The sequence below is a fragment of the Globicephala melas genome, chromosome 8 (genome assembly GCF_963455315.2).
Source record: "Globicephala melas chromosome 8, mGloMel1.2, whole genome shotgun sequence".
Taxonomy (NCBI): Eukaryota; Metazoa; Chordata; class Mammalia; order Artiodactyla; family Delphinidae; genus Globicephala; species Globicephala melas.
The window spans coordinates 93178065-93195742 of NC_083321.1; the positions used below are offsets into that span (position 1 = coordinate 93178065).

At 51.0% G+C, this 17678-nt stretch overlaps 1 protein-coding gene and 1 long non-coding RNA gene across 3 annotated transcripts in view; one reads left to right on the forward strand and one right to left on the reverse strand.

Moving 5' to 3' along the window:
* Positions 1–17678, reverse strand: part of DSCAML1 (DS cell adhesion molecule like 1) — a 341768-nt gene that overhangs the window by 136077 nt on the left and 188013 nt on the right. The gene's annotated exons all lie outside the window — the stretch shown is intronic.
* Positions 9346–13350, forward strand: LOC138842798 (uncharacterized). The gene is made up of 3 exons (XR_011377676.1): positions 9346–9423; positions 11937–12074; positions 13243–13350. It is a non-coding gene; the product is annotated as an uncharacterized lncRNA (long non-coding RNA).

The window sequence follows — 17678 nt, forward strand, 5'->3', positions numbered from 1 at the left end:
GAAGGCTCAGTCATGACGAGTTGCCTGGAAGAGGAAAGGTTTGCAGGGGACCTGATGATCAAGTTTAAATCAGTGGCTCTTAATCTTTGCCTATTAGGACCACTTTTCAACGTTCAGAAGCCTAGGCTCCGCCCCTGAAGTTTCTGACTTGGTAGGTTGGGGTAGGTTCTGGCATCTGATTGTATAAAGCTCCTTCTGCTGACCCTGCTGCACGGCTGGGGCTGACAGGCTTGTGCCATCCCGCCCCCCAACCCCCGCTAACTAAGATGCTGTGAACCATGGTCTCTAAAGCAGGCAGGGCTCATCTCTCTACACGGGGTGGCGTGCTGTAGGGTGGCGATCAGAAAGAAAAGGCTCGTGCCCATTTGGCTGGGGTGAGGCCTGTCGGAATTGTAGGTCAGAGAGAGGGTGGCTGGTCCCTGTATCCACGAAGCTCGTAACACAGTGCCTGGCACACGCGACATGGTTAGAAATGGAAATCTCCCCGCCATCCCTTCCCAAAGCCTCATACAACACAAGTGAAGCCTGATCGCAACAAGCTTTTTTCTCTCTGTACCCAAAACCCTTTTCGTTTTCAGTTCCTGATCAGGCAGGAGCTGCCGGAGAGAAGGATCCAGCTGTGTCCTGAGAGTCAGGAAACAATCGGCTGCAGAGTCAACATCTTCATCACTGCAAGTGGATAATCCAAGCGCAGAAAATTGAGAACTGGGCTGGAGCCACAGCAACGGTGGCCTTCAAAGGCCGATTACCATTGATGTGAATATTCTAGGCATCTTACACAGAGGCAGTACACTTTGCACATGGCTTGGGCTTCATTTCAAAATCAAGCCCCTGATTTAGAGCTAAATTTATTCTACAACTTATTTCCACATGGTGAAGCCTATCCCCTCCCCTGCCAGTCCACAGTGGCAATACAGTATAATGGACAGAGCACCGTGTTAGGTTAGAGGGAGTCTGTGGTCTAATCCTAGAGTCTCCTGGTGCAGGCATCTCCCCAGGTTACTGAGTCTCCCGGGTCTCTGGCCCAGGAGCTGGACTAGATTAGTGTTCCCTGGTCCTGGTCCATGGCCTGGCTGGACCAGAATCACATGAAGGATGTTTTACAAAGTACTGATATCCTGGTCCTACCTTCAGATTGTCCAATTCAACAGCTCTGCAGTAGGGCCTGAGCATCTATATGTTAAAAAATTCCCACAGTGATTTTAATGCACAGCCAGGTTTGGGAACTATGTGGCCAGGGAAGATTTTCTTATTCTATCCGTACCGTCAGAGGCATTTACCCACTTGACCACCCTCTCCTTACTAAGACCCTTAATTTCTCTTGGCTTCCATGACTCCATTCTATCCCGATTCCCCCCTACCTCATTGCCACACCTTCTCACTCTCCTTTCCCGATTCCTCTCTTCTGTTCCACATCTAAATGGGGGTGTACCCCAATGTCCTAAACCCCCTTCTCTATCTAGACTCTCTCCCTTGGTTTTTGCATCTACTTCCATGGCTTTAAATCCCATCGATATGCCAATGGCTTCCCAGGTCTGAACCTGTAGCCCCAGTCTTTCCATAGAATTGCTTACTTTTCACCTCCACCTGGATGTCTAACAGTCATTTCAAAGTTACCTGTCCACAACAGAAACTTTAGTTCCACCCTAGCATTCCAACCTGTTTCTTCTGGTCTTCCTAGTCGCCATAAATCTATTCTAATCTATCTCCATTCTGATCTATCCAGATGCTAATCTAAAAAAAATAGGCATTATCCTTTTTCCTTTCTGCCCTCATCCAATCATTAGTAAGTCTTGTTGGCTTGATCTCCAAATATTGGGTTGGCCAAAAAGTTCATTTGGGGTTTTCTGTAAGATGTTGAAAAAAAAAAAAGAAAACCCAAACAAACTTTTGGTCAACCCAATATATCCCAGATCCATCTACTTCTCTCCAAGTATATTGCCATGACCCGGTCTAAGCCTCCTTTATTTCTTTCCCAGGCTCTGCAGGTTGACTGTTCTCTCTGCTTCCATTCTTGTCCTCTTGTAATCTCTCCACTCAGCAACGAAAGCATTCATTCATTCATTCATTCATTTATTTTTGGCTGCGTCTGGTCTCAGTTGCGGGATCTTTCGTTGCGGCATGTGGGCTTCTCTCTAGTTGTGGCACACGGGCTCCAGAGCACGTGGGCTCTGTAGTTGCGGTGTGCGGGCTCTCCAGTTGGGATGCGCGGGCTCAGTAGTTGCAGCACGCAGGCTTAGTTGCCCTGTGGCATGTGGGAGCTTAGTTCCCCAACCAGGGATTGAACCTGCATCTCCTGCATTGGAAGGTGTATTCTTAACCACTGGACCACCAGGGAAGTCCCCAAAGCATTCTTCTTTTTAAAAACAATGTCGTCTCCTCCAGTAGCTTGTCACAGCACTTAAAATCCAAACGCCTGACCATGACCCTAATTAAAGCTTTCTATAATCTGCTCCCTGCCTACCTCTTGGACCCCATCTCTGTGGCTCTCTCGTCCTTATTCACACTACTATGGCCACTCCAGCTCTCTTGAGTACAGGACCACTTCTACTTTGGGCCTTTGCACTCGCTGTTCCCTCTGTCTGGAAGCTCTGCCCCTGATCTTCACACGGCTGGACCCATCCTGTCCTTTAGGTCTGAGCTAAATGTCACCTCCCCAGAGAGGCCTTTGCCGACAACCCACTTTATAGTGGACACAGAACCCTCTCTTTATTCTATTTCCATTCTCTACAGAGCATTAACCACGGTGTGATATTTAATAGTTTGTGCTGACGTTTTTCTTGTTTGTTTGTTGCATATCTCTAGAACATTATTTGTTTTGTTTACCACTATATTCCTAGAGCCTAGAACACAGCCTGGCACACTGTAGGTACTCCAGAAATACTTATTAAATAAGTGAATAAACAGAAGTTCCTGTTCAGTTCTAGAGGCACATGATATATTTAGAATATTTAAAAAATACAACAAACTAGTGAATATAACAAAAGAGAAGCAGAGTCACAGATATAGAGAACAAACTAGTGATTACCAGCGTGGGGGAGAGGGGCAAGGGAGAGGCGGGAGAGTAGGCGGTATAAGCTATTGGGTGTGAGATCCACTCAAGGATGTAGTATACAACATGAGGAATGCAGCCAATATTGTGTAATAACTAAGTGGAAAGTAAACTTAAAAAATTGTATAAAAGTTAAAAAAAAATTAAAAATGAACTTTATCCAAAAAATGAATATTTAATAATTAATTGTGTTATTCCGTGTTCAAGTTTTGTGGAGCCCAAGAATGTGGTTTTGAATGTAGGGGAATCGGGAAGAGTTTCACCATTTCTTGTAGCCATTGAGATTTCTGGATGTTTCAGGCATCAAAGCTCTGCTCCTGGGACTTTCCTGGTGACGCAGTGGTTAAGAATCCGCCTGCCAATGCAGGGGACACGGGTTCGAGCTCTGGTCCAGGAAGATCCCACATGCCGCAGAGCAACTAAGCCCATGCACCACAACTACTAAGCCTGTGCTCTAGAGCTCGCAAGCCACAACTACTGAGCCCACGTGCCACAACTACTGAAGCCCGCACACCGAGAGCCCGTGCTCCGCAACAAGAGAAGCCACCACAATGAGAAGCCCGAGCACCGCAACGAAGAGTAGCCCCCACTTGCCGCAACTAGAGAAAGCCCGCGTGCAGCCACAAAGACCCAAAGAAGTAAATTATAAAAAGAAAAAAATTAAAAAAAAATCTCTGCTCCTTGGAGATACAGTGAATTCCATGAGACAGGCCTCACTCATCTTTAGGTGCTTCTGGAGCTCAGGGTTGTGCTGCGCTCCATAAATGTTAAGACAGTGAACGGATGGTCTTCTCCTGAGCTAAGGAAGGAACTGGAGGTGAAGAAGGGAGGAGTGTGCTCCGGGTTTGGGATGCTACGGCTACTCAGTTGGGCCTCTGCGTCAGCTCTGTTCTCTACTTTCTGGGCTGGCTGCCTTCAAAGCTCCTTTCCGTCCTTCCTCGTACATGGCGAGAACGAAGCGAAGTCCCCAGCACCTGTCCCACCTGGGTGCCACTTTGAGGAACCTGAGGTCAACTTTAGCGCTAATGGGTGATCTGGCAAGGTGGGAGAGTGAGGCCAGTGAGAGATTAAGTATGGACTGTGTGTGCACTGTGTAACCTTGGGCAGGTACTTCATCTCTCCACGTCTCCATTAATATTTTTGTAAAAAGGAATGAATCACAGCCAGAGGTGCTCAAGGGATTGCTGTGATGATGAACTGAGAAAGTGCTTGGAAAGCTCTTTGTGGGGTGCCTTGCACACAGTAGTTGCTCAATAAATGTTGGCCATTTTAATCATCACTGAGAGTTGCAGCCTTGAGCAGGGACCTGGGTACCAGGATTCTCTGCCTAGGATTTCCTCATCCCTTCCTACCCTTTGCAGCCACCTGCAGTCACCTGGAGCCTTCCTCTTCTCTGCCTCTTTTTTTTTTTTTTTTTTTTACAACCAGGATAATGATAGCTCCCCTTCCTTCCAGCACTGCTGTGTGGATTAATTAGTGTTAATTAATGGGCTTTGAAAATGAAAAGCACCTAGGTAAGTGCCGATCATGATTATTAATGGGAACCATGAGCTTAGAGAAGGCGCCATACAGGGTCCTAAAATTATACAGATTACAGAACAATAAGGGGAGTTGAGAAAGCAGCTATTAAGCTCTGAGGCTGGGGCCCCAGGTCTGCCAGCCTGCCAAGGTCTTCAAACCAGAACAGAAAACTTGCAGTCATTCGAATGTAAAACTCCGTGGTGAGCCACGGAGGTGGAGAATCTTTAGCAACTGTCACAGACTGGAAGGGACCCTTGCTGAGTCAAGGTTGCCCCCTTGGAGGAGAATTGCAACCGACTCGGCCTTTTGACCCTTTGAAGAAGGCACGAAGGGACGCCCCACCAGAGCGATCATAAGAAGAATTACCGTATATTGCCTACTCACCATGAATGTATAGTTTTCCAGGATTTTGCAAGAATGAATTCTCTTTTTTTTGGAGGAGTCGGGTTTATCGAGGTACAATTTACATTCAGTAGGACTCACTCTTTTAGTGTACCGTTCTAAAACTCTAGACATACACCAACAGTCTTGTAACCACCACCATAATCAAGATGCACAACGTTTCCGTCACCTGCCAAATTCCTTCATGTCCTTTGTTGTCATCCCCTCTCCCCACTGATCTGTTTTCTGTCCTTGCAGTCTTGTCCCTTTTGCAATGTCATATACATGGAATTACATAGCAGGTAGCCTTTCGAGACTGGCTTCCTTCACCGAGTACAGTGCATCTGAGCATAATGCGTTGAGATCAATGCATGTAAAGTCCATGCACTGAGAATTTTATGTGCACGTGTTATCTCTTTTCGTCCTAAAGATAATTCTGAATTAGGTACTCTATTATTATCCCCATTTTATTGATGAGGAAATTGAGGCTTAGAAATGTTAGTTAACTTGATGAAGGTCACCCAGCTAGTGAATCATGGAACCAGGGTTTCAACTCAGATTTCTGATCTCAAAGTCCATGGATTTAATCACTGTTGCCCTCCCTGGGCATCGCAGGGTATGGCCTCTCTAGAAACCAACACAGCAAACTTGGTTAATTGTTTGAATTGATTCTACTCTCTTTTCCAGAGGCCCTTCTTGTCCCCTGAGTTCATTCCTATCTCCTCAAAATTCACTTCACCTTGTATGTGAATTAGAGACGCATGCCTGACCCCTAGGTTACAGCTTCCTTTAAGACACACCACGTGCTCATGGAGGCAGAAACCCCACAGTCATGGGATGCGGGTCTCTAGATCAAGTAAGAGCAGGTGCATTTTGAGAGGACAGAGGTGAGTGCAGGGGACAAGAAGGGCATCTGGACTTGCAGAAGAGAAAGGTTAAGTTCCCTTTGCCGTGAGAATCACAGCCTGCTTTCTTTTGGACTCAGTGTCTAATTTCATTTCAGCTGCTGCTTTGCTGATTTCGGGCTCCGTATCCATTTACAGGTCCAGTGGGATCTGGGTGTGCAATGTGGTTTGAAACCACAAAACCCTCCTCCGTGTTTTGGAGAAGTGCTGACGGGGGCTGTGGAAGGCAGCGTTGCTACGGACTCGGCAGTTAGTACACCAACAGAGGCATTTCCCTTGTACCGGGTCCCGGATGACCTCGCTGGTGGAGAGAGTCATGAGCCGGTTTCCACAGCCCACGTGATCCTTTTCTTCCCCGCCACCATATCAACAATTATTAAGATGTGCATGAAAGTGCATTGACCTAGTTGGAGGTTTCATAAATATAAATAAATTAAATGGTTTGCCTAAGGACGCCTGGGCAAGCATGTGGGGAGGAAGGGAGAGAGCTGCTCATGGATGGATGGAGAGTGAGGGGCCCTCAAGCCTGTCAAGTGAAAACCAGAGAGGACCAGACTGTGAGGCAGATGAAAGAAGCCACAGGGCCCAGCCTCAGTGCCAGGACCCTCCCTTTCTGGGACTGCCTGAGCTTGCTGCCCTGGCCAGTGGGCCGCGTCTGTGCTGGGATGCAGATCCCCTCGGGCCCCAGTGCAGCCGGGTGGAGCCTGCACAGCGGGGTGGCCCTCGAAAGCCCCAACTAGTGACTAGCGACTTCCGGCCGCCAGCAGCCTGGTTAGTCGATCCCAGTGTCCTAGAAAGAAAGATTTTCTATTTGTGCTTTGAAGTGAATAAGGTTGAAAGTGACGGAGCCTGGCGGGTGGGGGTGAGTATGGAGCTTTTCAATATTGATGTCCGAGGGGGAAAGTGGACCAGAAAATGTTCCCGGCCCTTTTCAGAGTCCTTTCATATCATGATCTCATTTCATTCTTACAATAGCTTTGCATAGAAGGCAGGGATATTGTCACTGCTGTCATTCCCATTTTATAGATGAGAACACTGAGGCCCAGAGACATGAAGTGAGTGACTCATGGTCACCCCGTGACTAGGTGGTTTTCTGATTCATGAAACCATGCCCTTTTCCTTCCCCACACTGCTCTGGGGAAGTCTGGACAGTCTTGGGATCCTTGCCCCTCATTTCTTCTTCCCTATCAGTGCCTCTTCCATCACCAGACGGCTCACATCTGAGTCTCCCTGCGTCTGTGTCTGTCCCCTTCCAATCCCTCCTGCTTACCCCTCTGCCTGGCAAATCTTCTCAAACACTGCTCCCACCTCAGCAGCCCTCTGCTCCCCTTTACCTAAGCGATGCTCTCCAAAGTGTAAGCCTGCTCGTTCAGCCCCCATGGCCTGATTCATCTCACCCCACGTGAATCCCCTGCCCATCTAAATCCGAACGCCTGCCATCCTTCAAGGCTCAGCTGCAGCGCCATCTCCTTGGGGTGACTTTCCTGATTGTGTCAGCCCATACCGCTCTCTCCCTTAACCCCTGTCATAAGCGCCATTACCCTCTGCCTTGCGTTGCTCGTCACCCCTTTCCACGTGCAGGTCTGCCTTCCCCGCATTAGCCCGTGAGCCCTTCAGGGAGCATCTGACAGCATAGGCCCAGCCCCCCACCCCACTGCCATGTGACCCGGCAAGCCCTCTGCACAACATGGGAGGGGGTGGAACCCAGAGATCTCAGAGGTCCTTTCCAACCCACATTCCCTACGATGGATGGATCGTGGACCTCTCCAGACAGTGGTATATAAAGGACGGAAAGGTCTGACATGGCTCTTCTCCAGGAATTTGCATTTTAACAGGCGCAATGCTTTCAGCCAAAGGAAAGAAGCTCTGATGCTTTGGGGTTGGGGTGGGGGCTTCCTGGTACCCTGCAGGGGACCATCTCCAAATGGCCAAGGGCCAAGCCTGCTTTGTGGAGATTATTCTACTCCCCACTGCCTCCTCCCCCACCGACATTAAGGGATCCTCAGGGAACCAAGAAAATAGAAGCACATGTAAATTCTTTTCAGCTTCTGTCCTCTTGCATTCAGATGACTGACTCATGTTGGCCTCATCTCCCCCATCGCTAACTCTGGGCTCTAACCTCGAGGGCCAGGGGCAACGGCTTTGTTCTAGCTCCATTTCCACATGGGAAACTCAGACGCTGGGATCTTGGGCTGATTCACCACCTGTCCCGCACCCCGACTCCCACCCCCAGCAGGGTAGAGTCCTACCAGCTCTGGGGGCGGGGTGTGGTGGTGGTGGTGTTGGGGGAGCAGACTCGACCCCGAGACGGGGCGTTTAAGAGGAATAACCAATCCCAAAGCTGAGCTAGGAAGCAAGGTATTTGTCTGCCATCGGAGCTATATCAAGGAATTGCCTGGGACCAGATTTGCCCAGATCCAGAGAGCACCCCTTGGACGCCAGGCGGAATCAATGAGACTTGCTTAGGGTGAAACTAGATCGTTTCTGTCCTCAGGGTCCTCAGAGCAAAGTTCTCAGGGCCTGGGTGGTGTCTGGCAGCTCCACTATTTGTCCTGTGTTCTGAGTCAGGAAAAATCAGACGTGTGCCTCACCCCCAGTGTGTGGCCGCGTGAGCTGGTTTTGAATAGCTTTGAGTGTTGATTATTAAATTTGAACAGAGAGGACGTGGCACTTCCAAATGCAACACGGTGGCAAAGAGCATGGGCTTGGGGCAAGGGACTCGGTCTCCTCATCTGTAAAGTGGTTTAACAGCAGGACCTACCTCACTGAGTTGTTGGGAGGATGAGGCACGCGGCAGGTCTGAAGTAAATGTTAGCCCTTGTTATTATAATGTGACATGGAGCCAGAGCAAAGATTATGAGTTAGTAATGGATGGCCCGACTATGTGCTACTGTCTCATCTTGATGATTCCGTCCAGATCAATATTCTATCCCGGGATTTTTCTGGGCTTCCTCTCTTCAGTCATTTAGTGTTTCCATTGACTCATCTCATTCTGATGCTCAGCAAAACGGAATTAGGAATTCATATTTTCTACCCCCAAAAGTGCATTTCAAATCAAATGGAGTTGATTTGGGGGTTATCTGTTGTCTTAAGTGAGCGGTTTCATGGTTTCTACAAATATATCTGTACGAGTGCATAAACAGAGCTGTGCTGGTATTTCAGGGATGTCATGGGGACTCTGGGGTCACACAGCTGACTTCTAATAGTATCCCCTGTTGATCTACACTGAGTTGTGACATGTGGGAGGTGGCAGCAGGACAAGACTGGAGGCAAAACTGGTGCCTTTGTCGGGGAGCTCAGGGAATGTGAGTTGCCAGGGCAGGGCACCACCCCCCCGACCGCCTCATTCCTGGAGGCTGAGTTGAAATGTCACTTCCTCTGTGAAACCTTCTTGGCCAATTTCCTGTCAGAATGAATCACACCTTTCCATGTTCTCATAGAATTTGTGATTATACCACGGACCTTCACTGATTATACCCCGAGCACCCTGAGGGCTGGACGGTCTCTGATTCATCCAAGTGTCCTGAGTGTCCAGCATCACGCCTGGAGCACGAGAAGCTCTCAGTAAGTGTTTGCCGATAAAGGCATGAATGCCCTTGGTGTGACTGGTCACTTCTAGAAGCTTAGAATCTGGGAGGAGGGACCTAAGAGCCAACTGGACCAACGTCCTCCTTTTATAGAAACTAGGGAACGGAAGGGACATCCCCAAGGGACACAATTGGTGGCAGAGGTGGGATCAGAATGCAGGTCTCTTGACTCTGGGCCTGGGGCTCTGTTTTCTGCACACTGCAGCTCCCTGCTACCCATCTTACCCCTTCCTCCACCTGTGAAAATTAGAGCATGATCTGTGCTCTATGGGAGGATGGATGGAGAGGCTGGGGACCCCACCTCCAAGGTATAGGAAACAACCATTCCTTCAGAGCCCTCCATTGTGACCCCACAAGGTAGTCATCTGGGTGGGGGAGGACCCCTACCTCCTTGCAACATCCCAGTGGGGAGACCAACTTTTGTCTGTAACTTCCCACCCCTAGGTTTAAGGGCAGCCTGCCCTATGACCTCCCTAAAGTGGGGTACCATTTCTGGTAAAGCTCACCTTGGGCTAACAGGGCATCCCACCCATCCTCCTTCCCCCAAGTCAGCCATGGCAAAGACACCCTCTCTTTCCAGTGTTCTCTTCCCAGACACCCTATTACCTATGCTCCAATTACGCAACCTGCTGGTCTCTTTGGGCAGACCCAAGCTTGCCATGAGACACAAAATCCAAATCTGGGACCTTTTCAGGAGATCAAGGAGTCCATAGCAGCATTGGATTGAACCCTGCCCTCTCCCCTACCTAAAGCACAGGCTGGTGTTTCAGTGGTGCTGGGGAGGGGGCTGACGGCATAGGGTAGCCTGAACTCCCTCCAGTGTACCATCTCAACAGCCCTTCCCGCTTCTCTCCTCCGCCTTGTCCTGGGGTGTACTGGCAACTACGGAGGGACTCACCCTTGACGCCTGCCTGCTCCTTCCAGCTCCCCAGTCTCTGGCCTCACTTCTCCTCTTTGTCAGAGGGGAAATGCTGGATGGGAGGGGCCCAACAAGCTCAACCAAGAGAACAGAGTGAAGGTCTCTCGGAAACCTCCTTGGGTCTGGGGAGCCGGACAGAACTCTCCAGAGAGGCAGCCTTCTCTCCCTCCCTCTTTCCAGCTGGTCACATCTGCCCATGCTTCTGTGATGGGCTTCTAAGGGCAGGGAGGAGGCTTCAGGACCCAGCCCTTCCACGAGCTGGGCAATACAACAGCTTTCTTTTTTTTTTTTTTCCTGGTACGCGGGCCTCTCACTGCCGTGGCCTCTCCCGTTGCGGAGCACAGGCTCCGGACGTGCAGGCTCAGCGGCCATGGCTCACGGGCCCTGCCGCTCCGCGGCACGTGGGATCCTCCCGGACCAGGGCACGAACCCACGTCCTCCGCATCGGCAGGCAGACTCTCAACCACTGCGCCACCAGGGAAGCTCTACAACAGCTTTCTTATCTGCTGAAGGACATTGCCCGGGGCCGGTTCCTGGAGGAGGAAACATTTTCCAGACCCAGGTTGTCATCTCCCAGGGTTTCAGTGATCTGGGGAAGGCATTTGGCACCTTAGCTTTTGGGGATAAAGAATGCCCAGCGCCAAGGCCCAGCTGAGCTTTCTGGAGCACAGTGATGTCCACAAGGTAAGGCCCCGTGGGGTGCTACCCAACAGCCTCCTACAGCCCCATCTGATCCTATCCTCCAGGACAGACACATAGCCAAGTTGGCCCTTTTCTGGATGAGCTCTTTAGGCAGGTGGCCACATGCTGTGGCAGCCACTCAACTTTTGCCAGGGGTCATTCCTATCGCTGCTATCCCCGGGGATGCCTTCTGAGGCCAAGACTTGTCACGACTGCCCTACTCATCTGGGTAACTGAAATAGCTGACATGCTGGGCAATGAATCAGTGCTACAAGCATCATCTCATCTAATTCTCTCAAAAACACCTGTGATGGGGCTTCCCTGGTGGCGCAGTGGTTGAGAGTCCGCCTGCCGATGCAGGGGACACGGGTTCGTGCCCCGGTCTGGGAGGATCCCACATGCCGCGGAGCGGCTGGGCCCGTGAGCCATGGCCGCTGAGCCTGCGCGTCCGGAGCCTGTGCTCCGCAATGGTAGAGGCCACAGTGGTGAGGGGTCCGCGTACCGCAAAAAAAAAAAAAAAAAAAAACCTGTGATGCAGACGCTCTTATTATCTCTATCTAATAGCTGAAGGAATTGCGAGTGAAAGGAGGTTAGTAACTTGCTCAAAGTCAACCAGTTAGAAGAGGCCGGAGCCAGGGTTCCTGCGAGGCAGGCTCTTGACACCCAGCTCTGTGCTCCTCTCAACCTCCGCATCACGCTCCCCTCACCCTGCCACCTCGCTTCTCTGTGGCCCTGGGCTCTGCCTCCCAGCACCTGCTCTGCTCCCCAGCCCCTGCTCTGCTCCCCAGCCCCACTGCAGGTCTGAGGGATGCCAGTGAGTGCCGTCATCCTGGTCCAGGCTTTGAGTATTGATGACATCTCCCTGTCACCCCCGCCCCCGTCTCCTCCAGGGAGCCTGGGATCCCAGATGGAGGAGCTGCCTGTCAGAGCTGAGTCAGACCAGCGTTCTCCAGGTTCCTCTGCAGCCTGGACCCCTGGCTGCCTTGCAGAGCCGTCACAGAGATGACGCGTCACGGAGCAGGGGGCAGGTTCGGAGTGGTTACTCTTCTGGGAGTGGAGAATGAAAGGGAAGGAAAATGTGACTTAAAAAAAAAAAAAAAAGAGTCAGAGGCAGAGTAAGCCCGCACTGACGGGGCTTTTCAGAGGGCTCCCTCCTTGGGGTGGGGAGAAGTGGGAGGGTTGAGCTAAGTCTTCCTGTGCCCGCAGGAGCCCTGTGGTCCCGAAGGAGTCCCTGCCCTTCTCTATCCAGGATTCAGATCTCGAGGTCTGATATCCTGGGACTTGGTGACACCATCATTCTAAACCTCATTGTAACCCACCACCACTGGGGGGAAAACAGTACCTTGTAGTTATTTCACAAACACTGACATTGCACTTTAACGTGGCTGGCGCCATTCTAAGCACGTTGGTGACATGAATTCATTTAATCCCATGAAAACCCTCTGGGCTGGGTCCCATTGTCACTCCCATTTCAAGACGGAAGAAGCTGAGGCACTAAGGTGACATAGCTAGAAGGTGGCAGATCCGGGAAGTGACCCAGGCAGTCTGGCACCAGGGTCTGGGCTCTTAACCACCCCTGAGGCTGTCCTCTCGGGGGGCGTCATGTGCTGGTGCCACACAGAGGGGTCCGCTCGCTGAGGACCAAGTGCCCCCTTGGTAACTGAAGGACCCATTCTGGTTTCCTGTCTGGCCTTAGGTAGCCTGTGCAACCTGCAGGGGCAAACTAATCCAGGCTAACACGGGCTGCAGCTCCCACACAAAGCCGTGTTGACAAAGCCCTCCTCCCTCGGAGGCCCCTGAGTGGGCGCATCGAGGGACATGAAGCGTTTTGTAGGTTATTATGCAAACACACATGCGCCCTGGATGCTGGCAAGGCAGAGCCAGAGCCTTCACACCCCACAGCCTCGGCCGGGCTGCTGGGGAGATCTCTGAAGTACCTTGTCGTCAAGGGACTGTCAATCACTAAACATTTGAGTTGCTTGTATCCAAACAGAAGGATCCAGTGGGGCGGGGTAGGGGGTGGGGCAGGCTGAGGTCCAAACGTGGACATAAACGCCCAGGATGGGAAGCGGGTGGGCAAGGTTGGCTTGGGGTTCGTGTCCCCATCCTCACAGCCACCCCACCTCACTGGATCCTTCTCCTCTTCTTCCTCCTCCCATCTCCCTCCCCCTCTGACAATCGGGGAACATAATGCAGGATCAGGGAACCCTGCTGCCATCTGCAGAGAGGAAAATGAGCCTCATCGACCCAAATAAATAAAATAAGCACACACCGGGGGAGAGCGGCTGCTGCAAAGAACAAGGCATGGTTTTGGGAGACTCTTGCAGGGTGAGTCGGGGTCGCGGACTCAGAGGCCCCCACTTTGGCTTATTCCAAACCTCGGATGAGACTGGGGAAGGGGGTGGCCGCCTCCCTCCTCCACCACGATCAAATACAAGCCTGAGAAGGGGGTCTGTAAATATAGAGAAGCAGATGACAGACATCACTGCCTATTAAAATGCAAGCGATCAGCACTGCCACCTGCCCACGTCCCCATCCGTCTTGGAGAGGACTGCTAGACCACGTTGGATCAGATGCATGGGCAGACCTTCCTCCTGTCACCCAGCTATTCATTTATTCAAAACAAACATGCACTCAAAATCTTTTTATTCTAGGTGAACAAAGCAAACATATTCTGCAGGCAGAACACCCGCCCCCCGCCAACCTCCCCCCACTCAATGTGTTTTCATTAATATAAATTGTTTGCAGTAGGCAAATTAATTCTAGAAATGGTTTTTAGACACGGCAAATCGTTCTTGTAAAGCAGAAGATGGGTGAGAGCTCTCTGCATTTTCGTATGCACCAGGGATCTTAGGTAAATATAATAACGTTGCTAATGATAATCGATGCTTATTACAATGGCCAGGCTTAACGACCTGCAGCACTTAGAGCTGATCAGAGTGGATGGGTCCAGGTTTTGAGTTGCATAGACCCCTGGGAGCAGGTAAGTGACATGAGGTACAGAAGGCTGAAAACAGAGCAGTTCTTAGCATAGCTTTAAAACTTGTCTTTGTAGAGGGTTTCCCTGCTTAAAAACACTTTATTGCCCTCTTTGAGTTTGACATCAACAAGGCAGACAGGCATAGCCCCACTGTACAGGTGAAAGGGTGAGACCCTGAGAGGTGAAGTGATTTGATTACTGGCTGGCAATTAACAGAGCTTGGACTGAAATTCAAATGACCTTGGTTCAAACCTCCTCCTCCTTCCACTGCACCAGGGCTCCTAGACTTGAGGGATTGGGTCCCACTAGGAATTTTTTTGCCTTATCCAAATACCTCTGTATTAGTATTTATTTAATATTCTTCTCAAAATCAACCTTAAAATCACCAAATATTTTGGCTGGCCTCATCTACAGTAACGATACCTACAAAACGATGGGCTTGATGTGTGGTTGTAAGTTTTTCGAAATGAAGATTAGGAAGAATACATAACTTCTTTCTTTTATGCTTGTCTGTGCACCCCATAGAATCGCCTGGTGTACCATGAGGGCACGCGCACCACACTTTGGGAAGCACTGGCTTACACCTCAAAGCAGCAGCCTGGCATGTCTCAGCTGTTCTTGTCATAACTGACTGCCCCGCCCCCAACACCTGCAAGGAAGGATCGTTCCTCCCACAGACACCCTGCCAGGGGTCTGCAGTACGTCCTCTTCAGACCTGTGACCCTGCCGTAGCCTTGAGGAGGGGCATGAGGCTGAGGACAGAATATTACCTGAGTTCTCGATGGGGTCTGGGGATCAGGGGGCTAAGAGCCGCCACAGAAAGGTCAAACTCTAATGGGAGAGTGCAGTGGCGGGGGCGGGCGGGAGGGAGGGTCCCAGAGCAATGGCTATGAGACACGTGGCCATAAACCCCAAAGACCCTCAAATGCAGCCTGACTACTTCATGAGGACAAGGAAATATTGTTGATTTTATAAGCAGTGATAATGACCGTACGGTTCTATGGGAAACAGCCATATTTCCTTTAAAGATTCACACGGAGTTGTCTAGAGGTGAAATCACAGGAGGCCTGGGATTAATTTTCAAACACTTGAACACTTGACCTCAGGGAGAGACAAGAAGCCAACGTGGACAAGTCTCAACAGTTGTTGAATCTGATTGATGGGCTGAGGGGTATATAAAATTCATTATTTTACACAATTTGAAATATTTTATAATAATTATTTTTCGAATGGGGAAAAAAATGACCCTAGCTCAGCTAGTAATAGGAAAGTGGGTATTAAGAACTAGAAGGAGGTAGCAGGGAGGAGGAGTGATGTGGGGTCTTTGGGGAGAAGAGGTGGTTCCAGCACCCCAGGACCCAGTGGGCATCCCAGCTCCCCCAAAGTATGCCCTTCACTTCTCAATCTGGCCGGGTTTCTCACCTAGCCGCTGCACACTGTCATGAGCGCCTGCCTCTGTAATGAGGAGTGATGTATAATTGATGAAAGCACAATGTGATACAGTCACAGAAACCTCGTCTGCTAGAAGACATCTGTTCAGCACATAGAATCCACTCAGCTACTGTCACAATGCATTCACTGTATCATATCCGAGCTGCAGGAATATGCGAGTTCCATGCAAGCTGTGATCTGTAATATTATATGTCTGGGGACGTGCAGAGGCAGGAACCCACGCTTCTGTTTTTGATATGTATGTGTCCGGGTTGCACTCCCTCTGCTTCCTTTGCTCTGCCTGCATTGCTACAGCATCCTCCTCGTAAATTACCTCTGCTCTCTGACGGGCTTTTAGCGGACTCCGGTGCTAGCGTCTAACTTCTCTCCTTCAGACGCTTGTGTCACAGAAGCTTTGGGGAGCCCTGTTCACTGCACATTCTGGAAAGAGGGGGGATCGCTTCCCAGGGAGGCGGCTCCCAGGGATTTCTTCTTTCCCTAGGACTCTGCTTCCTGGTGCATCCAGGCCCGTTACCAGGGTCCACTTCCATGCTGAAGGCTACTAATCAGAGACTACAGGCTGTTAGGACTTTGCCCTTGGTTCCAAGTGGGTTTCTGCAGGTCTGGACAAAGGGGAGGCAGGGCTGGGTAAAGGGGGCGTCCCAGAAGGACCTGGCAGGAGAGGCCACAGCCTGGGGGTTGGGCCACAGGCCTTGGCATGGATGCCCTGGGCCAGGTCGGGCCCCGGGCCCCTGATCTGAGCTGGTCGTCTCCACTTGGGGGTGGCAGGTGGTGGGACCTGTGCCGATCAGGAAGGCAGGGGCCTTGGACAACAGCCATCGGGGCCCCAGTGTCCCAGACTGGGCTCTCCACAGCTCTGGGCTGTGGGGTTTGCCATCTCACTCTCTCTGCCGAGTCCTAGCCTGTCATCCCTCTGCCCCCTAACTCACAGTGCACCTCCACCTGGATGCCGTGTCAGTTAAGAACGCCAAACAGCCTGTGTGTGTGTGTGTGTGTGTGTGTGTGTGTGTGTGTGTGTGTGTGTGTGTGTGTGTGTGTGTGTGTGTGTGTGTGTGTGTGTATGCTGACATGCATGTCCAGGGTCTTTCATTTTCCTGAAAGCCCCCTGAGGGCTGGGGCTGTGTCTTTTCCTTCCTTGGGATCTCTCCTGGGGTCTGGCACAGGGCTACAAAGACCTCTTCACCCCTGACATCTAACTGTGAAGGCCTCTCACTATTGAAGACTGGATATGGAAGGCTGGGCTCACTAATGGACAGTGGGCGCTGTATTAACAGCTAATAGTCACGCAGCACCCACGATGTGCCGGGCAGTGTTCTAAGTGCTTTATAGTATTCAATGATATAGTCCCGTCAATAACCTTATGAGGTAGGAACTGTTATTAGCCCATTTTTCAGATGGGGAAACTGATGCCTCAGGGTCACAGAGCTAACAAATGGAGAAGCAGGATTTGAACGCAGGCAGCCTGGTTCTAGAGCCCAGGCTCCTGGCTGCGGCAGCAACCTGCTGCCCTGACAGGGCTCAAGAGAAAGAGCTCAAGCATTGGGCAGCTCTGGGCGTGAACCCTGACATTGTCGCTGTGTGTGGTCACTTCCTCCAGGCTCAGTGTTCTCTCCCACAAATGGCTGATAGCACCCATCTCAGAGGTAACCATGAAGATGAGATGAAGTAAGCCAACCAAAGTGTCCAGCACAGGACCTGGCACTCATGAGTCACTTACGAGGGGAGAGGGGACAGTAGGGGGAGTGGCCCAGCTTCCTAATCCACTGATAGAGGGTCAAAGGCCATGAGTTTGCCTGTCCCGTTCTTGGTAGTTCTGACCAAATTGTTCTACACAGAGAGATGCTCAGTGGTGGGCAACCTCTGGCCTCGGTATCAAGAAAAACAGCCGTCTTGTGCCCTCCAGCACAGCTGTCTGCTCTACCCCCTCCCACCTGTCCCCACCTCTTGCACACCTTCCCTAAAAAGGTAGATCCCCCAGGCAGCAGCGAAGCTGCCTCTCCACGTGCCTCACGGGGGCCTGTGCACATGGGTCACTCAGCTGGCACCTCAAGCCTACTGTGTGCAGGTCCCTTAATTAGAGTCTGACAAAGGAAATGGGAGAATGGAAGCGGCTCCCAGCCTCCCTGCAGTGGGAGCATCAGGCTGACTGCCACCCAGGCCAGTTCGCAGGCTTCTTATAACCCCCAGTCCCAGAGGTCTA